Raw genomic sequence first — 24,091 nt, 5'->3', positions numbered from 1 at the left:
TTGTCCCTAGTGTTGTCTACTTGAGGACGATGCAAAGCATTGAGATCTCTTTTGGTCTCTCTCATGTTGACTCAAAAGAAACATGTGTTCCCTTCTTCTAGGTGACCTTCCTTGATTGGGGAATGAAGAACAATTATGCATACATACATATGATATACATGAATTATCATACAACATACTGACCCCGAGGAAAGCAAAGTCACCTTGTGCTTTGTGTTTTGTGTCTATTATCCTTGGGTTTATCTCACACTTGGGGCCTAAATCCTTGTGATAATGTGCTCCTTTCCCTTCTCATTTCTTATGTATCACTACCTTAAAGCAATCACCCCCGATGAGGCATGTGCGATCACTTTAACGTAGGGGGGCATACACCCCATTCATATCTCTTCAAGATACTTGAAAATTTCTTGGCGAACTTAGCTTTGCCTTGAAAATTTTTGGTATTTTTCTTGCATGACTCATAGTGAGGGAACCTTACTACTGACAGTCATGGTTCTCCCTCGTGACCTTCCCTTTTACTTTGTCAATCGAAGTCATAAGATCCTTAGTCCACTGGGGGCTTGGTGTATCTTGCCTCCTTGACGTGGTGAAAGTTTTTCAATGTTGTTTCCTTGTACTTTACTGGAAGTATGGGCGTACGCTTATACTCCCGCTAAAGTGGGGGCTAAATGTAGCGTCCTAAAATTCTGACACTTGCAATTTCGACTGCATTTGGGTCTTCACGATGGCGACACAACATTGAACCTGAATGGAGACCCCGAAACCTGCTTGTGACATCAAAAACTGCATATTTTTGCACCTTGGCCTGATCCTTCCTTGCACCCTGCTGTCCCGGGAGGTGGGACCATGGCACCCAGTGCCCTGGTCCCTGGCCCTATTTTGGGCCCAGTCTCTTTTTGGGCATCGGGTCTTTAAGTTTGTAATTCGGAAAATGATGCTTCTAGGTCAGCCTAAGGTCGAAAAAATCAGTCTCTCAACCCTAATTGACAAGTATATAAACTACTTTTCCTCTCCTAGAAAGAAAAGGAAGAGAAAAATAAGCAAGAGAAAGAGGCGGAAGTGATATTCAAACATTCAAACATTCAAGCATTCAAGCATTCCTTCAAGCAATTGAGTATTCTAAGTCTCCATTCAAGGCTAGGTGTTGCATTCAAAGACAAGGATTCAACCATTGAAGAGGAGATCACTTACAACATATAACATACAACATTCATTACACCTTCGCATGTAAGAATACAAACATTCTTACGACAAGGTATCAATACTTGTTTACATTACAAACATTTACATTTACAACATGCTCATTTCTTGGTTAATTCCAAAACCAGGGTTTGACCTAAAGGCAAACCCCTAATCCCTAACCCCCCAATCATCCTCTCTTTGTTGTGTGTAGGTTGCAGGTACGCGGCTGTAATTGAAGATCTGGAATCCTTGTGTAGAGAAGAACAGATCCCCCTTCGTTTTGCGGATTTTTTGGAGGATCGTGTGCACTCCGGGCGCCATCGTCCCGTCAACTTTCACTCAAATTTGCAAGACAACATTGTCTCAACATTTTACTGCTAATTTCAGGTCCGTAGCTTCATCCCGTATCCCTATCTCTATTTATAAGTGAATCTTTCTTACTTTACATGCATTCCTAGTTCAATCATTCTATCTACATTCTTTACAAAAGTGGGTATCCTTGTTATCTCAACCCTTGAAACTCATTTAGAATCCAGTCTTGCATTGTGTGGGATTGGATCTTGTGGGTTTCAACCCCTCTTTTGAATGTAAAGTCTCTCGTAAGTGAAAACCGTCAACCCTAGTGACCCTCCTTTCTCTCTCCTTGGAGTGGGGGGGGAACACCTAGGGTTCGATTTTCTGCTTTACAAGTTTCCATAGTAATCTTTACATCAGTTGAAACTTTGGCATCAATTCAAAGAATCTTGCAGAGGAACCAGTGCATAGAGTGAAATTTTTCAAGCAACAAGTAAGTTTATGTAAATTGATTAACAACTACAGTTGAATTGGTATCACTGGGTGTTTGATTTCACAAGAAATCTGTCTAAGTTTTAATTGAAATAATTGTAATTCTAAGATGGCACCACGAAGAGATTTCATGGGGAAGGTTAATTACTAGGAGAGAGAGCCATTTGTGATGACTTTTTAGAGAAATTAACTAGGTCCACTAATGCTCCAAGTAAAATGAAAGAATTGGTGCCTAAAGCTTCCCGCTTGAGAATTGGTGATGGCCTATATGATAAAGGGAATTGGTTAAGGGATCCCCAGATAGGAATATCAGGTTTGGGACTTTTTAAAGTGGGTTTTAGCCAGAGAAATTCCCCTTCTCCAATGAATAGTGTATGGGAACTAGATGTTGGGAAGCTCATTGTCCTTGGGGTCTTCATGGACATGGACCTGTTAACCCAAATTGCCAATAATTATGATCCCAATACCAGGACTATAAAGAATGTAAATAGAGGGTCTCTAAATGAAATAAATGATGATGAGTTCAAGAGAGTTTTCAAACTCAGTGAGGTATCAAATTATTTAGAGCCCATCAATTTTGAATCACTTGCAAAGGTCTATGATGCACAGAGAGACCACCTCATAAATGGACCCTTGAAGGAATTCTTCACCAAAATAGGAGGACTAATAGCTGTAGGCCCTAGCACCATGGAACCGTTTTCATTAAACTTATTTACTTTGAGGGCTAAAGGGATGTATTGGTCATTATGTCATATTTTTGGGGAAGATGCAGAAACTACTATGCCATCCCACTATATGCTCATGATAGCACATATTTTGAACCCATCTCTGGCAGTGACCTTTAATTTTGCACCTTATCTCACTGATGCCATTCATGAGGGATTGATAGGGATAAAAAATGCTAATGTGGATAGACCTTTTGGATGGTATTCTCTCCTCATGCACATGTTTCTATTTAAAGGTGTTGAATATTTTGCTAGTGAAATGGACCCGATCAAAGAAAAAGATGGCGAGGAGATGCTCATTCAGTTGTGGAGCACAATTTTGTCTTGGGACAGAGAAGATGCAAGTTACCTAAATTTTGATAGATATTTAGTATCTACGCTTAGGATCCTTTTGTGCCCACAAAACCCTAGGATTCCTAAAGCTCTCCTTGAATTCCTTAGGCCTAAGGAATTTGCTAAAGGCATCAAGATTATGCATAACTGGGGTGATATATATATATATATATGTCCTATCTCCACTATGTTTAGAGTTTTTGGTTTTAGAGGAACTCCATATTTGCTCCCATATCAAGTCCCATTGAAGATAGGAATTGCTAAGGTCCTGAGGTAGATTGGAGGCCTGCAAGAAGCAAAATTGACAAATAGGGGGAAAGGAACAATTTTCCCAACTATTACTATGGCACATCAGTTTGTAATCACCAAGGGTGGTTGGACACATTTTGATGATTTCTTTTAGCCATACAAGTTGTCTACTACAGTGGCAAGATTTGCCGACCTAGAGGGTTTCTATAATGGTATGTTTAAGAAGAGAGTCGTATTCAAGGTAAGGCACACCAGTTCCATTTTCTTGAAGATTTGATTAGAAATGAGTTCAATTTAGATGAACAAGAATTGAGGAAAGAAAAGTGGATAGCTTTTAAGAAAGCTCTAGCCTTCATCCACCAATTTGATAGTAGCTATGACCCCCTAACCAGTTTTACTCCTTTTGAGGAAAACATCAAGTTTTTGATTCTTTATTTTGAAGATTTAATGCAAACTTTAAAGGAGAAGAGTGAGGCTATATTAAAGAATGACCCTGAAAAGACTAAACTTGTCTTAGCTAAGTCTGTATTTGCTAAGGCAGTGCCCCTAGGTGATTATGTGATGCACAAAAGACCTACTTATAATGTGCTAATACCAACAAAAGGTGAATCTTCCTCCTCAAAGGGAAAAAGGCCATTAGTAGATGTTGTGGAGATCCAAGACTCTCCTAAAAGGCAAAGGGCAGGAAAAGAGGTACAAACAAATGAACATTTATATTCTCCATCTCAATCCCCAATCCATGCAGGGGATGAACATGTAGTAGCAGAGCAACTGCTGCAATTAGGAAGCCTTGGGGAAATTGCTCTCACTTATGAGGAGTTGCAAGAAGGAATGCCTGAAGAACCAACAAGTGCTCAAATGGACCTAACTACAGAGGACTTTATAGGAAAAGAACTGGACCTTGTCATTAACCAGGCCAGTGAGGAATTTTTGGCAGATGATAGTCTCATCAAAACAGGATCCTTCTTGCAGTTTGTTTGGAGGAGAAATATAGGCCAATTCAAGGCAAGATGTGAGACAAGAAAAATTGAGAATCCTCACAAAGATGCATCTGCAGTTGAAGCAGATGTAAAGAAAGAAATATTGATAGAATTTGGGAATATTACCCCAGAACAAGGGAGGCAAATGATTGCAGAAGCAGGAGTTTTGATTCTCCTTGAATGGGATATAGCAGATGCATTAGTGCTTGAGGCAATACGGAAGGAGATAAAGCCCTTGGAAGGAGTAACTTATAGCAATGATCATGCTACTTTAGTTATGTGGTCACTAAGGAGGGAAGAGAGAAAAAAGAGGAAAGACACCTCAGAGTCCAGCTATCTCGGAGGCATGATTGTGAAGAGAGTAAAAGACACAGGGGTAGTAGAGGCTGCTAGCACAATTTTGGAATCAACAAAATTCAACATGGTTGTAGCTGAGAAAGAGGCTAAGGAAAAGGCCGATCTCCAAGTCAAGTTGGAGGTAATCCTAAAAGCCTACAATGAAGCCCAAGCTGAAATAGATCTGAGGGATAGTATGATTTGCTAAATTGAAGAATCAAATAGCAGGGCAACATCATCAAGGTGAATCTTCTACCTTGATGATTGCCTCTTCTCCAGGTAAACCTCCATCAGCTAGTGCAATCATTGAGTTTCCCTTGTCCCCTATAAATCCTGGTTTCCAATCTACTGAATCTATTCAAGATGAAATGGAAAAATTGAAGTAGGCTCAAGCCATATTTGCAAGTAAATATGAGGAGAAGGTCAAGGGAACAATTTTAAAGTTTGCTGACACAATAGGGGCTTCTATTGTGTGTGTATATATATATATATATATATATATATATGAAAAGAGTTTTAAGCATGTTGACTGATTTGAAGGAAGACAAGGCTACTTTGGAGCCAATTTTAAATAAATGGATGGCAAGGGAAGTAGACTTGGAACTTATGTGCTCATCCTATGAAGAGGCAGAGGTTGATGCCACTATTAAATCCACATGTGAGTTGGTTAAAGGTATATCTAGGTTAGCAGAAGGAAGAGCTGGTCTAGAGAGAAAAGCAAACCTGTACAGGAAGGAATATGCTGACCAGAAGTTTGAATTATTTCCTGGAGGTTTTGTTAGTTCAAGTCAGTTGAAAGATGAAGAAGTATGGCTTGGTGAGTTAGGACATAAATTGTCTCAACGGATAAATGATGTTATCAATTCTGATGATACATCTTTATTCATTAGAACCATTAAGGAAATTGAAAAGATAAAGTCACACTATAATATCCTAGAAACTGAAGTTCAGCAATTGAGGAACACCTGGAAAAGATTAAACAAGCTAAAGAAGAAAATTGTTTGTTATTCTTGGCCCAATGATGACGTATTTCAAGGATGGAAAGACAAATATATGGTGCAAGAAGCATAGGATCAAGAATAATCAATTGATGCTACAACGTTGTAACAACCTTCAGGGAGTTAGGAATGAAAGTGATTTGTAACATCTTTCAAGAGGGAATTACGGTTGTAACAAACTATTGCTAGGAAAGTCTGAAGCTTGTATACATCGATATCATTATAAATGGATACCAGGACTATGGAAAAGATCATCACAAGAATTTTGAAAAAAACTCTGCCGAAATATATCTAAGGTTTTCTTGTTCTTTCAGAAATCACCTTGAGTTATGTATGATTTTAAAAAATGAATATTAATATACAGATCAAAGCATTCTGAGCCTAGATCTATGTTGTCTTCTTGTGTGCATTCATTGATTTACTGGTTTCTTTTAAATAATCTAGGGTTATTTGATTGAATAGGGTTTGCAAGGCAATCTTACAGACATGTTTTAGGTTTTTCTCTCAAGGAGGGGAATTAAATATATGTGAAACCTTTCTGTTAGTAAATCAATTATTTCCTGCTTGAATTTGATGACCGGGTCTAACATAAAGAAAAGACTTATATATATGTCAGGCATATATTAGGTTGATAAAGAGAAAGTAATGAGATGTATATGAATGTTCAGATTTGGAATTCTTGTTTACTTTGGGTGACTCTGTAGCCCGGAATATGCCCGGAATATGCACTGATATCATTTGTGGAGTTTTTCTACCCTGCTTGGGGTAAAGACTAAAAATGAACACATGTTTTTTTCTCTTTAGTTTCAATATTGTTGAGATGATGAGGTTCACAGGTTTCTAACACTGGTTTACTGTGGATCTTATATTATATTTTTGAAAGTATTCACAAGAGGTATACCCACCTAAGCTTAGGATAAGCTTAAAGTGTAGAAGGTTTCGTATAAACCTTGTTATATGTTATTCTGGATTTTGATTTTCTTATCGTTCTCTCCACATGCACCTGAGGCTTTAAATTTTCTTATAGAGGGGATAGGGAAATCAGAATTTGAGAACAACATGACCTAAGTGGGAAATGACTTTATCACCAAGTGTTCCAACCCACTATAATCAAAAGTGGAGGGTGACGAAAGTCCCTTTCAACAGTTTTGCGTAGCGAATAGCCTTGCCCCAGTATCTTTACGATACATAAAGCCTTTGTTCTAAAGGTTTGGAAGCCTCCTGAGGGAGATTATCACTGACAGCCGAATAGGAAGCTTGATTATGAACCTTATAAATGGAGACCTTGAGCTGAGTCAGTATCCAGACATTGGCAATATCATAGTGCAAGGGTGGGGAAGAATCCACCCCCAAGATTACTCACCATATATCTTCCAAGATAACTACTCAATTGTGAAGCAATTCACTTTGGGTTAATTTCCAACAAAAGGCAAAATAATGGGCGCCCTCTAGGGGGTGATACGACTGTTTGAGCTGACAGAGTATCGAGACTAGTGGGCTATGATATTGTTGATGACCCTTGAATAAAGAGTCTGATTTAATTGTATTATTTGTATCCAAACCTGTTAAAACATTGGAGATTTGAACACATCCTCGCAGAACATACACTCTTTGTTTAGAATAGGCAAAAATGGTTATCTTTTTCATGCTGTGTTTGCATTTCATACTTCAGAAAATCATCTATCACGGTTAAAAAAGTATTAAAACTTTTAAGAAAACTAGCAAATCAAAACAAACAGGGAAGTTTAGTGCATAGGAACAACATCCTAGCATCATAATCAAGCTTAAACATAGTGCATCTAGAGCAAAACTTAGTGTGTTCAAGCTTAAACATAATGCATCCATTCTAAGAAACAGAGCATAAATCATCAGAACATTTGACAGCTAAACAATAGCGCTTCTTAGGGACATATTAGTGTTGGTATTATGGATGTGTTGCATTGGTTTTGTCATTGATGTCAACACTTGTCAACACTTATTAGCACTGAAGATCTTTGGTTATGTTTACCAGCATGTTCAATGACTTATGCATAGTCACCGGTATCTGGTTCACCGATAGGTTATATTGTTCACCGACACTGAGGATGATATGTTATCATCTGTAGATTACTTAGTTATGTCGAAGACATTGTTTGGACACTTGGTTTTGGTGATTTGGTTATTGGTCTAATCGAGTTTGCATATTTTCTCTTACCGACAAATAGGTCTAGGTTATGGACCGACAAGCATTTATTCCAGATCAGCACGACACATTATGGAGATGTTTTATTGATTGGTTATTGTTGTAAATGCATTGAGCTGACATGATGCATCGCATATTGATTCATTTGTAATTGATTTAATTGTAATATTCTTAGTGAGCTGACCTACACATTTGGTCTTAGGTTTTGGCATATATGTAAGATCTCATTTGTGAGATAAAAGATAGAAAGGTGTGGTAGAGGATTGCAATAAGGTATATGCGAATATAAGCAGAGCTATACATGTAGACATCATTTGAATATTCAAGGAAGGTATGAAGAAGACAATCAGAGCCTAACCGATACTAAATCCAGCATATGAAGATGCTATTTTGAGCAGTACATTATCATTGGATTTAACCATCCAATTGTAGTCAGTGTGACTCCCATTTTGTGATTGAGTAGTGAGGTCTAGGCAGTTGGCCTTTCTGGATGTGCAGACCCCATTTGTACGCACATATTATCTGCAGTAGTATCATCTAATTGTGGGTAAGGTTTACCATCATGGTTTTTCCCTTTACAGGGTTTCCAAGTACAAATATCTATGTTATGTGTTGTGGATGTTATTTGTCTTTTATTTCATGCATTAAACTTTACCGATACTGTTATTAACTGTTAAATTTTCTACCGGCATTAAGTTTGGTTTACAGGTATTATGCATTAAGTTATATTTGGGTTGAAATTAATAGACAACTGATTCACCCCCCTCCTTTCAGGTGCTTCCGGGTCCTAACAATTGGTATCAGAGCTAAGTCCTCATTTTGCAGAAGTTTAATAGCTTGAGGAGATTCTATGGCAACTAACTATTTCAAGAAGGACAGTCCAAAGCTTGATGGAACTAACTATGGTATATGGAAGATCAGAATGGAGACACATCTGAATTGCATTGGAAGAGACATATGGGATGTTACAAGGAATGGCTATGTTGGTTCTACACAAAATCAACCTAATCCACCAACCTTGGCTAAAGATCAAGAGAATGATTGCAAAGCAAGAGAAGCACTTTTGAGCACATTTTCAGATCAACAAATCATGGGACTATCAGACTAATCTACTGCTAAATCTATTTGGGATAAATTGGAGACTTTGAATGAAGGTGATACCACTGTCAAAAATTGCAAAACTGGAATGCTTCTGGGTCAGGTATGAAAATCTGAAAATGGAAGAAGATGAAAGGATTTCTATTTTTATGGAAAGAGTTAATGAAATTGTTTTGGGTATACAATGTTGTGGAGGATCCTTAAGTGAAGATGAAATTTTTTCTAAAGTTTTAAGAGCATTGCCACCAACATACAAAATGAAAGTAACTGCTATTAATGAATCGACAACAATGCCTAATGCATCAGTATCTAGAGATAGTCTGGTTGGAAAACTTTCAACTTTTGCACTTGAGGAATTTGGTCCTGTTGCTACAATTAAGACAGATTGGCTTTCAAATCTTCATCATCTGCATCATCATCATCATCATCTAAAAAATCTGATTGGAAAACACTCTATGCTAGAGAACTTGAAGAAATCAGAAGAGAGAATGAAGAATTTGAAGAGATTGAAGCACTATTTGCAAGGAAAATGCCTAAAGGTCCAGTTGGAAGTAAGTATGAAGGTAAAGCACCATTTAAATGTTTTAACTGCAATAAAATTGGTCATATGGCATCTAGGTGTCCTGATAGACATGCAAGATTGAAAGAAGAAGCTAAAAGAACATATAAGCCTAACCCTGAATATTAGAGATACATATTTAAGAAGAATAGAGACAAATCATGTTACTATGCTGATGAAGGAGTTACTGATGATTATGATGAGGAAATGACAGACAATGGATGGGCTTTTGTTGCAATAACAAAAGATCAACTGACACCTACTATTCAACTAGAAGAGCAGGCCCTAGTAGCTAAAATTGAAGAAAAGGATGAATGGATCATTGATTCCGGATGTTCACATCATATGACTAGTGATAAGAGTAAATTCTTAACCTTTCAGGAATACAATGGAGATCTAGTAAGATTTGGGGATGACAAAGCTTGTTTGATCAGAGGAAAAGGCACTATATCTTTTGATGGTAAGCACAATACTGATAATGTTTACTATGTTGAAGGTTTGAAGCATAATCTTCTGAGTGTTGGTCAATTAGTTGAAAAGGGGTTTCAGCTACAATTCAAGAATGGTAAATGCAAAATCATGAATAGAACTGGTTTGGAAATTGCAACTTGTAATCAGACAAGAGGTAATATCTTTCATTTGAATACCAATGAGAAGACATGTTTGATTGCACATATTGATGAAAGTTGGTTATGGCATAAAAGAATTTGTCATGTAAATTTTGATTGCATTGTGGAAATCAGTACAACTAAGGTAGTAAGGGATTTACCTAAGATTGTTAAACCTCACAATCCGGTATGTAAGGAATGTCAATTTGGAAAGCAAGTTAGAGCAACTTTTAAGAGTATTCTAGAAAAATCCAATAATGTTCTTGACTTAATTCATACTGATTTATGTGGTCCAGCAAGAACTAGAAGTTTACAAGGAGATAGATATTTTATGCTAATCATTGATGATTATTCTAGAATGTGTTGGGTTACTTTTCTCAGGGAGAAATCATAAGCTTTTGGGAAATTCAAACTATTCAAGGTCATGGTGGAGAATGAAACCGGTAACAAAATAAAATATTTGAGATCAGATCAAGGGGGTGAATTCACATCTAAGGAATTTAATACATTCTGTGAAGTGAATGAAATCAGAAGACAATTATCAGCATCTCAGACACCCCATCAAAATGGAGTTGTGGAAAGGGAGAACAAAAATATTTTGGATGCATCTAGAAGCATGATATCAGAAGCAAACCTACCTCATGTATATTGAAGAGAAGCAGTCAATACATCTGTTTATACATTCAACAAAGTTCACATTAAAGGTGAAACCGGTAAGACCCCTCATGAACTATGGTTTGGTAATACTCCTACTCTTAAATATTTCAGAATATTTGGAAGAAAATGTTATATTAGGAGAGATGATTATATTGAAAAATTTGATCCTCGAAGTGATGAAGGAATATTTCTTGGTTACTCATCTAAGAGAAAGGCATATAGATGTTTTAACAAGAGATTGCAGAAAATCATTTAGAGTGCAAATGTGAAGATTGATGAACAGTTTAGAAGGTCTATAGACTCTAAACCGGGAGTTGAGATAATCATAAATGAACCTTCAATGATTACACTGGTACATAATGTTGATCTAGTCACATTGGTATCATCTGAGAATTCCACAGAGACTGAATAACAGCAGCAAGTGAATACACCCATGTATGTAAGATTGAATCATTCTGAAAGTTAGATAATTGGGAATAAGTATCAAGGTGTTATGACTAGAGGAAGACTGGAAAATGAAGAGGTATGTCTAATTTCTCAAATTGAACCAACAACTATTAATGAGGCATGTGAAGATAAACATTGGATTAAGGCTATGGAAGATGAATTAGAACAAATTGAAAAGAATAACACATGAACATTGGTTCCACGACCTAAAAACAAAAATGTAGTTGGAACTAAATGGGTATTCAGAAATAAACTTAATGAAGATGGTAAGGTAATAAAAAACAAAGCAAGATTAGTGTGTAAGGGATATTCACAAAAAGAAGGGATTGATTACAATGAAAGCTTTGCATCGGTAGCTAGAATTGAGTTAGTTAAATTATTCTTAGCTTTTGCAGCACACAAGAACTATAAAGTATATCAAATGGATGTTAAATGTGCATTTTTGAATGGTGATCTTGAAGAGAAAGTTTACATTGAGCACCCTGATGGATTTTCTTTGACATATGACAAAGATATGGTTTGCAGGTTAAGGAAAGCTTTATATGGATTGAAGCAAGCTCCTAGAGCTTGGTATGCTAGATTGGACAAATATCTTTTGAAGCTTGGTTACACTAAAGGTAATATTGACAACAACTTATACTACAAAATGACTAATGATGACATCTTGGTTATTGAAGTTTTTGTTGATGATATCATTTTTGGAGGAGAAGATTGTGTAAAGACTTTTCTAATATGATCCAGGAAGAATTTGAAATGTCTATGATTGGGGAGATAAAATTCTTTTTAGGATTGCATATTTCATAGACTGATAAAGGTATATTCATAAATCAATCAAAGTACTTGAAGGAATTACTTAAGAAATTTGGCATGGAAAAATCTAAACCGGTAAGTACTCCTATGACTACAACTGATAAAATATCATTGAAGGATGAATCAACACCTGTTAATCCGACAAGATATAAATCTATGATTGGAGGTTTACTGTATTTAACACAAACAAGACCTGATATTATGAATGCAATATGTATTATTTCAAGATTTCAGAGTAATCCTAAGGAAAATCATGAATCGACAGTGAAAAGGATTTTCCGGTACCTACAAGGCACAACAAATTTTGGTTTATGGTATCCTAAAGATGAAAATTTTGATTTATGTGTATACACAGATGCAAATTGGGCAGGAGATGTAGATGACATAAAAAGCACCACCGATGGATCATTTTTCCTTGGTAGTAAACTAATTTCATGGTTGAGCAAGAAACAATTTTGTACATCACTATCAATAGTCAAATCAAAATATGTTTTAGCAACAACTAATTGTACATAGGTATTACGGACTAAGTAAATGTTGAAGGACATAAAGGTAAAATGCAAATAACCTATAATCATTTACTGTGATAATATGGCAGCAATTGATATATCAAAGAATTTGGTATTTCACTCTAAAACTAAACATGTTTCTATCAAATTCAATTTTCTGAAAGAGAATGTTGAAGCAAAAGAAGTGAAATTGGTTTATGTGAATACTAAAGAGCAGATTGCAGATATCTTTACTAAGTCTTTGCCTAAGGAAACTTTTGAATATCTCAGAGAGCAACTTGGAGTTATACCCTCACCAGTAGAAACTTAGATAGTTGGAGCATGGCATCAGAACGACAGAACTAATAGAGAAATCTTTTTTCAGCTTTGATGAAGGAGAGCTACTTCTCAGGGGGAGTAGATTAGATAAATTTGGTTATAACAATTGGTAATTGTAATAAGTTCTATGAACTAGTTGTATTTGGTTTTGTATTGCTTTGGCATTTGATGTCAAAGGGGGAGAGATATCAATGGAAAAACACATTATCTTTTAGGGAGAGATTATTCATTATGGAGAGATTGTTACTCTCTATATCTGTATTTTGATTTCTGGTTAATGATCTCTTTGGGAGATTGTTGGTTTTTGGTTTTTGGCATTTCTGCTTTGGCACTTAGATGGTTTTTCCATCTTGGGTTGCCATCAATACCAAAGGGGGAGATTGTTGGTATTATGGATGTGTTGCATTGGTTTTGTCATTGATGTCAACACTTGTCAACACTTATTAGCACTGAAGATCTTTGGTTATGTTCACCGACATGTTCAGTGACTTATGCACAATCATCGATATCTAGTTCACCAAGAGGTTATATTCATCACCGGCACTGAGGATGATCTGTTATCATCTAGAGATTACTTGGTTATGTCGAAGACATTTTTTGGACACTTGGTTTTGGCAATTTGGTTATTGGTCTAATCGAGTTTATATATTTGCTGTAACAGGCAAATAGGTCTAGGTTATGGACCGACAAGTGTTATCTATTCCAGATCAACACGACATGTTATGGAGATGTTTTATTGATTGTTTATTGTTGTAAATGCACTGAGCTGACATGATGCATCACATATTGAGTCATTTGTAATTGATTTAATTGTAATATTCTTAGTGAGTTGACCTACACATTTGGTCTTACGTTTTGGTATATATGTAAGATCTCATTTGTGAGATAAAAGATATAAATAAGGTGTGGTAGAGGATTGCAATAAGGTATATGTGAATATAAGAAGAGCTATACACGTAGACATCATTTGAAGATTCAAGGAAGGTATGAAGAAGACAATCAGAGATTAACTGGTACTGAATCTAGCATATGAAGATGCTATTTTGAGCAATACATTATCATTGGATTTAACCATCCAATTGTAGTCAGTGTGACTCCCATTTTGTGATTAAGCAGTGAGCTCTAGGCAGTTGGCCTTTTTGCATGTGCAGACCCCATTTGTATGCACATACTATCAGCAGTAGTATCATCTGATTGTGGGTAAGGTTTTCCGCCGTGGTTTTTCCCTTTACAGGGTTTCCACGTACAAATATCTATGTTATGTGTTGTGGATGTTATTTGTCTTTTGTTTCATGCATTAAACTTTACCGGTACTATTATTTACTGTTAAACTGTCTACTGATATTAAGTTTGGTTAAGTTATATTTGGGTTGAAATTAATAGACAATTGATTCACCCCCCCTCTTAGTTTCCTCCGGGTCCTAACAATTAGCACATTCAGACACTAGCTTAGTGCATTCAAGACATATAATAGCGCTTTGAGCTCTAAAAATAGCGCGTAATTGGAACATATTAGCGTATAATCCATCCAGACTAGTCAAAATCAAACAGTCCAAGTTAGTGCATAGCAAAGGTAGCTTAGCACATCAGGGTCTTCCTTTAGCACATTGGGATCATTCTTTAGCGCATCTAGTCTCTGGCTTAGCACATAGTCAAAAACTCAGAAAACCAGAGAGCAAAACAAACCTTTCTGGAAAATTTTATCAAACTTCTTGAGTATCCTTTCAGGTCCAATATTGAACACGGTCATAAGAAATCAAATGAGAAACACCAGAGAAATCATTTCCAAATCAAACAAGTCAGTCTTAGAACAAAAGTTGTCAAGTCCAAAACAAGCTAAAGATAACACTTTTTCCTATCAAAATCAGGTTACATCATCACACTGATCAAAAGGTCCATCATCTAACAAATTCCATCATCAAACATACCTAGTTTAAACCTAAGTTGTCAAATCAAGTTTTCATATCGGGAAAACTCTTATTCCATATCATTTGACACACTTTGTCGTGAGGGGGCATCTAAACCTTCATTTGATAAAAGTAGGCTTAACTTTTCAAACAAAGTATCGCAATCCAAACATTGAAGGAAACCATTGATCACCTATGTATGACTAATCCTCATATTTTGAGAAGAAAAAGTCTTCATCATAACACTAAGTTAAGGAAACAACAACCTAGTTCCCAGAAACTTGCTAAAAGGAATAGATTTCTCTACATCAATTGCCAACTCTTCAAATCTAATCGCACATTTCTCTGTCATATGCGCTTGTATCTTCAAAACAAGTCAAACAAATTTGACAAGGAGCCATTGAGAAGTAGAGCATTTTTCCAAAAAGAAGCATTCAACCAACGCTTAAATCGTGGAGGTAAGATCAATCCAACTTTCTTCCCGGAAGTTTGCATCACTTACAACATACCTCTATTAGAACCACCAACTCTCGAGCAAAACATAGAAGAGGAATTCATCCTCTTTGTCACCGAAAGTTTCTATTAGATGCCCGCTATCACTCACTCTCAATGAGACAAGAACCACGAGCCACAACCAGAGTCCAGTATTGGTCGAAAATTATCAAATCCCTTCGAGTATCCAAATCTAGAAGACACGGAGGTTACTAAAGAGCTCCTCCAAGAATGTCAAGAAAGCACCTCATTTCAAAGACTTATGGAAAGACTCATAGGGGCCGACAAAGAAAAATACCTACTCATGCTAACAAGCAAAGGAGTTAGGATTCCTGAAGACTTCGATGCTAACGCCTTTAGAACAAGGTCTTGACATTATACTTATCAGGAAGAACAAAGAGAAGAAGATGCATGTGACCTTGAGGAAAACATACCTGAGCCAAACATACCACAACAAACGCCTACCCAAGCTAGAAATAATGAGAGGGAAGAACTCTTCCCTCGGAAAACAAATGCACCCTTGGTTGCTCTCACACAACAAATGCAAATGCTACAAAGACAAATACATGACATGCAACAAGAATCAACAATACAATATTCCTTAAATGAAATTTGTCCTTACCCTTTTGATAGAAGGTTAAAAATGATACCTTTTCCCTCAAATTCAGACATTCCAAAATTTGACAAATATGATGGAAAAAGTGATCCTAGCGATCATGTTCAGGAATTTTGTACGATGAGCCTTGAATTTGCTCATGATGACACCTATTTGATGAGGCTATTCCCAAGAAGCTTGGGAGGACAAACAATGGAATGGTTATCCAAACTCACACCTCTTGTCAGATCCTTTGATGAGTTAGTCAACTAATTTATCACCCAATACTCCTACAATATTCAACATGCGATCACCATGCTAGGTGTTTGCAATACCAAAAGAAAAACAATGAAACATTCATGGTGTTTCTTCAACATTGGAGACAGATGGTTTCGAGATATCCTTGAGATGTTCCCGAAAAGGAAAAGATGGAAATTTTCATCAACAATTTGAATAGCGAGATGAATTACTTACTCAAGCTCCAATACATACCATCTTTTGCTAAGTTGATTGAAAATGAAATCCAAGTAGAAGAGGCATGTGTTAAGAAAGGAACATTGAAATTATTCAAAGACGGAACTAATTCATCCAACTCTGATTTCAACAAGTAGAACAACAACAACAACTTAGATAAATCCAAGTTCTCGACCAGAAACAAAAATACTGGAAATGAAGGAGGAAACGAGGCTAATGATGTGAAGTCTAAACAACCAGTATTGGCCTTATCAGGCAATCCTTAGGCTACCAAAAATCAAAAGGGTGCTAACCAAGGCACTAACACTTATGCACCGAATACCAATCCAGAATCTTCAAATACAAACAACACCAACAATACCCAAAACAACAACACAAATCAAGGACCTAATACAAATTCAAGGGGTAACACCAACAACTTTGAACCCCAGGTCAAACCACCTTGGTGGAATGACTCACACTTTTGTGATTTTCATCGAAACAAAGGGCATCAAAAAAATGACTGCATGAGGCTTAAGAACATTGTTCAAGACATGATTGATAGAGGTGATTTAATAGTCAATAGTCTCAAGATAAATGGTGATCATGGTGCCTTTAAAAATCCCCTTCCAAATTACAACAAGGATGGAGCTTCAACATCAAATGATACAAGTGGAGCTCATATCAATCACATATACAATAACACCACCAATCATATATCAACATATGACAATCAAGTAAATATCATTAAAATCAAGGACAAACGTGAACATGAATCGATCAATGTAACCACCAGAGATCAAAAATATGTTTTGAAAGGGTATACATCAGCAACACACACTATCCCCAAAATTCAATATGATCTGGTTAGTCAACTGCGCATAACTCCTACTCAAATATCCATACTTGAGTTATTAAAACTTTCACCAAAGCATAAAGATATCTTGGAGTAGGCACTATTGGAAACAAATGTACCTCAAGATATGGATATTGACAAATTTCAAGTAGCTCACATCACAGGGCCTCATAATTTCACCTTTTCTGAGCATGATAATATCTCATTGATCCATCCACACAATACTCCACTTCACATCGATGTCTTGGTCTACAAACATCAAGTTAAAAGAGTATTAATAGACGGAGGAGCCGGACTCAATATCTGTACCTTAAAACTTATTTGTGGATTAGGCTTCTCTGAGCAGTCTATTGATCCACACAAAAAGATCACTATCAAAGCATATGATGATGAAGAAAGATCATCCAAGAGAACCGTGATATTGTCAATTCAAGTGGGACCGATACAAAGGGACACTATGTTCCAAGTCTTAGACATAAACCTCACATATAATAGTTTATTGGGTCAACTTTGGATACATGAAATGCAAGCAGTACCCTCAACTTACCACCAGTGTGACAAAATCCCATACAATGGGTAGGAGATTTCTATATCAGTAGATAATAACCCTTTTCAACATTGTAATGCTATGGGGGAAGCCCAAGACAACTTGGTTCCATATAATAGGGAAAAACAAACTTGCTCAGTACTGGATCATCATCAAGAAAAACTCAAATCTTTATCCATGGATTTTAAATAGAAGATGAAAATCAAAGAGCAAGGTATGGGAGAATACTCTTTTGAACCCATGTGTCTAACCAGCTTACTAACATCGCCAAAATCTCAGGGACAACCTTCTGCATCAACACATCAACCAACACAACCCATCACCAAGTTTGATCGCAAATTTATCTAATTAGGCACACTAGCACATGAATCAAAACAGAAGGACATCCTTAGTTGACTATACAAGGATGAAGAAGAAGTTAGAGCTGCTACTATGGAAGTAGCTATACCAACACAACTGTATGGGAAAGGCTACCTGATCGTGCAACAAATGGGATACAATGGAAAAGTACCTATCGGCAAGCGTCAAGAGGGTGTCACAGAACCATTTGATCCTCCTTCAAATTTTTCTAAAGACAAAACAAGATTGGGCTATGAACACACTCTACCCCCAAAGAAGAAACCAAATAAATATCAAAAACCTCAGTGGAAAGCAAAGAAGAAATACAAGGAGGACTCATAGCATGAGGCACTACACGAATCAATAGAAACAATAAGGAAAGCACGAGAACACTAGGAAGAAGAGAAACAACAAGAGGAATTGACCATTCAAAGAGAAGAAGCATCATATGCAGAAGTACATCACATTCAAGAACCTATTCCAAACAAAGCCGAATCACCCCCTGAGGAAATCATTAATCCCTAAGGAGAGATAGTATATGAGTAGATGCAAAGAGTACAAGCAGGATCTTATACAGAATCAGAGAAAACTATCAAACTAGTATCAATCATCAGGGACCTATTTTCACCCTACAACATACCCGTCCACATCACTGAAAGAATCTGGGACAACATTTCTGAGATTGATTCAAAGGACTATGAATGGGTTAGCTGTTCAAATGTTGCTGAAGATATTCCTAAAAAATACTAGTCATATACCCCTTTCTCAAGAAGGACAAGGCACATAGTCTAGACTACTTGAATTTGGTCCACAAAATATCTATGACACCAAAGAAAATGAGCAGTGAAATTACGAGAAAGTCTACACGGAAGATGATACCATCGAAGACCTTGACAAAATCATTAACTTATTCAATATCCCAGCCAACCTTGACGATACCTCCATCATGACACTTACTGTAGCTGAACTCGACCCACCCAATGACTCTTTGCCACTTGTCTTTCCTGATCTCATAGATTGGGATGAACCTGAAAACCATACCATATCCCAGATGATGATTCCATTATCCATTACCTATGTACTATCAACCCGGAAACAAACTCTACCAGCAAACAAAGTAATGACATCTGCAATCAGGAGAGTGCCAAGTCTCTCAGTCGCAAAATGAAAGAAATAAAGTATCTACTACTGAAAACCAGTCAATGGCAGCACTAGATCACAAAAAAGTAAAAATAAAGGATGCATCTGAGGGTGAAAACCTTTTTAAGGAACCTAAAGATGGGAGGCTTGACACTCTTCCTGAACATTATTAGGAGCAATCACCCATATTGATTGAGCCCACTCAATCTATCAATATTGGTACAAAATAAACAACCAAAAACATACACCTAGAAGAATCTCTGATAGATGCAGAAAAGCATGTTTATCAAATTCTTCAAAGAGAAGGAAATCAGTTTTGCTCGGTCCTATGCAGATATGCCCGGGATTGATCTACACTTAATCATGCATCACTTATCTATTTCTCTAGGAGCTAAGCCAGTCAAGCAAAAGTTGAGAAAGATGAATCCACATGTGGCATTAATGGTCAAAGCTAAACTAAATAAACTATTAGACGTCGGATTTATTCGACCTATTGACTATGCTGAATGGATTTCAAACATTGTACTAGTTTCAAAACTTGACAGTAGCATCAGGATATATACATATTTCAAGGATGTTAATAAAGCATGTCCAAAGGATGACTTTCCTTTGCCCAGCATCGACATAATTGTAGACCTCACAACAGACCACGCAATGCTATCATTAATGGATGGTTTTTCTGGCTATAATCAAATCAAGATAGCTCCAGAGGATCGAGATAAAAATAAATTTACCTATCCTTGGGGAACGTATTGTTGGAATGTCTTGCCTTTTGGCTTAAAGAATGCTGGAGCAACTTATCAATGAGCAATGACGACAATATTTCATGATATGATGCATACCTTCATGGAAGACTATGTGGACAATTTACTGACTAAGTCATTTACCCAGGTAGAATATTTGGGCATACTAGAGAATTTTTTTGAAAGATTGGAGAAATTCCAAGTCAGGATCAACCCTAAGAAGTGTTTCTTTGGGGTAACATCAGGCAAATTATTAGGCTACATCGTGTCAGCAAAAGGCATTGAAGTAGATCTAGAAAAGGTACATGCCATCATGGAAATGCCACCTCCCAAGAACATTAGCCGACTCAGATCTCTACAAGGATGACTCCAATCAATCAGGCGATTCATCTCCCAAATAGAAGATAAAAGTCTACCATTCAATCATTTGCTACACAAGAATGTACCATTTAGATGGGAAGCCAAATGTGTAGAATCATTTTATCAAATCAAGCAATATTTAATGAACCCACCAGTTCTGGTACCACCAATAGCAGGAAAACCACTTATTCTCTACATATCAACAACAGACATATAATTGGGGGCACTATTAGCACAAGAAGATCAAGAAGGCAAGGAATGAGCTATATATTACATCAGCAGAACATTAAATGGATATGAGCTCAATTACACATTCATTGAGAAAGCTTACTTAGCCATAGTATTCGCTTCTCAAAATTTTCAACATTACATGCTAGCTCACACAATCAAGCTAATAGCCAAAATTGATCCTCTCAAGTATTTACTCAGCAAAGCAGCTCTCACAGACAGACTAGCTAAATGGGTTATGATTCTTAGTGAATTTGATATCCACTACACAGAGCATCGAGCTATCAAAGGATAGGTAATTGCAGATCAATTAGCTAACTCACCACTATCAGATAAACAACCAATGGAGATCGAATTTTTAGATAGAGATGTTCTTACTGTTACCACCAAGAAATGGACCTTGTACTTTGATGGTTCCTACACTCAACATGGCTCAAGTGCCAACATCTTGTTCATCACTCCTGAAGGACACACCATACCAAGATCATATAGACTCATGTTTCCAGGCACAAATAACATTGCTGAGTATGAGGCACTGGTTATAGGAATCAAAATGGTCATGGAATGGAGAATCACAGAATTGAAAGTCTATGGAGATTCCCAACTAGTCATAAATCAGATCAACAATGACTATCAGACAAAAGATGACAAGCTGCTGCCATACAAAAGAATGGTGGATGATTTCAAATAGTATTTTGTACACATCACCTTTGACCAAATACCAAGGTTGGACAACAAAGAAGCCGATGCAATGGCTACTATTTCTTCACTATTACAAATTCCAGAACAATAGAGTCGTTATGAGTTTCTGGTAGAGCAACTGTTTTCCCTAGCCTATGACAATTCTACATCCCATGTTATCTATGCCTTAACTAGTTCAGACTTTCTGTTATACGAAACAATATATAAATATCTCAAAACCAATACCCTACCCATTGACTTATCTCGAAATAAAAAATGCATCTTTATCCGGTAGGCCGCCCATTACACTCTAACTGCTGATACTCTTCACCGTTGAGGTCTAGATGGTACTCTTCTTCGTTGCCTTGATCATAATAAATCTAACTTTGCTTTACAAGAGCTTCACGAAGGTATCTGTGGCACAAATTCAAGTGGTCCTACTCTTGCTAAAAAACTTCTAAGAATGGGATATTACAGGCCGACAATGGAAAAAGACTCCTATCATTTTGCAAAAAAATATCCTAAATGCCAAATCCATGGAAATCTTATACATGCACCAGCACAGGAGTTGCAGCCATTTACAACATCTTGGCCTTTTTGTCAGTGGGGACTGGACTTAGTAGGAAAAATACACCCTTCATCTTCAAATGGACACAAGTTCATTATCACTACAACAAAATATTTTACAAAATGGATCGAAGCTGTCCCCATGACCACAATAACTGGAAAACAAATTGCCTCTTTTATTCTTAATTATCTGATTTGCAGATACAACATTCCCAGTTCCATCATCACACATAATGGATGTCCTTTCAAAAACCATGATGTGTGAGAACTCTGTGAACGATTCAAAATCCAACATCATTTCTCTACACCTTACTACCCACAAGGGAATGGTCAAGTGGAGGCATCAAATAAAACAATATTGAAAATCCTCAAGAAGACAGTAAATGATGTAGGGAAGGATTGACATGTGCAACCCAATCCGACACTTTGGGCATACATAACTAGCATCTAGACACCTACAGGAGCTACACCATATTCATTGGTGTATGGATCAGAAGCAATTTTACCTCTTGAGGCAGGAATTCCCTCACTTAGAGTATCTTTGAAAGGCCTCATTCTGGATGAGGAGTATCGAGTAAACAAACTACAAGAGCTAGAACTTCTAGGTGAAAAGCGACAACATAACTATAATCACCTCAAAGCATACCAGCAACGCATGTGCTGAAGATACAACCACAAGGTCATCCCTAGGATTTTTAAAGTCTGTGATCTCGTACTTAAGGAAAATCCCAGAAATCAACATGATTGAGAAAACAAGGGGAAGTTTGAACCTAACTGGTTGGTTCCTTATGTGATCATCTCAGCCTATGGATCAGGCACCTATCAGCTAAAAAATTTAGAAGGTGATGTAACTGATGAACCAACCGACAATATCCATTTGAAGAAATACTATACTTGAGCAGTCTAATGCACGGACAAAGTAAAAAATACAAAAAAATCAAAAAATCCAAAAAATACAAAAAAAATAAAGAGGTGCAATAAAAACAAATGGTGAAAATCTGGCAACAGGCGCTACTTGAGAGAGAGAAGCTCCTCTATATATCTTTTCTCCTAACTTTTGTATCCAAAATTAAAGTACCACTGGCCATTACCCAACTCTTTATCAAAACAACATTGTCCAGGACATACTTAGTGTAGTAGCTATCCTTGCTTATTTGAATATCAGTTCATCATATCCCACCATGGCTTGGTAATCACTATACATATCCACATTGATAGGCCGTAAATCTAGCTAGGGGCAACATTCATCTAAATTCTATCATATTAGCAATACAAGAATCACAGCATGACAAGAAAATCCTATCAAGCAAAATTCCAGCTGTTAAAGAGAACAAAAACATTGATCCACTTAAAACAACTTCGCAACATGTGATGGATGATTTTCTAAAGTATAAATTGTTTACATCTTGCATGAAGTTTCAACTACTTTTGAACTATTGGATCCCCTAAATTTTCTCAACGATGCATCGAGCTAGAGAAAGTGATTGGGGACTCTGATTTTTTTTAGTTTTTTGTCTGTGAGGTGATCACTTGTACTGTGCAAATACTTGTCTCAAGACATGATTCAAAGCATACCACTAAAGAAATTATTCCACTTTGTGCATACAAATGGTTTACTCTTATCTTTTTTTACACAAACAACACTCAGGTCGTCTTGGTTCAATTATACCTCGATGCTTGTGTCATCTTGCAATATCAAAATTCATGTAAATTTTTCTCAGGTCATTATGGTTCAATTATACCATTATGCTTGTATAAATTTTCAACATATCAAAACAACTCAATGATGATAAACACAAAGAAATCAACAACATGTGACTATACAGGAATGACAAATAGAAGAATTAGGATGATCAATTAGCTGCATATCATTTTACAATTAGTTGCATATCATTATCATACATCTCATTTTCAAGATACATCTCACAACATATCATTATCATACATCTCATTTTCAAGATACATCTCACAACATATCATTATCATACATCTCATTTTTAAAATACATCTCACAACATCATTATCATACATCTCATTTTCAAGATACATCTCACATCATATTGTTAGGTCCCAAAGACAACTGAGAGGAGGGGGGGGGTGAATCAGTTGTCAAATAAATTCAAACCAAAAATAACTTAACCAACTTAATGCTTAATACCGGTAAACCAGTTAAGTATGTTAGTAGACAGTTTTAACAATTAATTGCTATACAGGTAAAGATTAATACATGAAACATAAACACAAAGTCATCCACAACACATGACACCAATATTTGTACATGGAAACCCTGTAAGGGGAAAAACCACGGTGGGAAACCTTACCCACAATCAGATGCTACTACTACAGATAGTAAGTGTACATAAATGGGGTCTGCACATGTAGAAAGGCCAACAGCCTAGAGCTCAC

This window comes from Cryptomeria japonica, chromosome 2 (assembly GCF_030272615.1).
Source record: "Cryptomeria japonica chromosome 2, Sugi_1.0, whole genome shotgun sequence".
Classification (NCBI taxonomy): domain Eukaryota; kingdom Viridiplantae; phylum Streptophyta; class Pinopsida; order Cupressales; family Cupressaceae; genus Cryptomeria; species Cryptomeria japonica.
The sequence above is the reverse complement of the archived record's forward strand: the minus strand, read 5'-3'. Positions refer to the sequence as shown.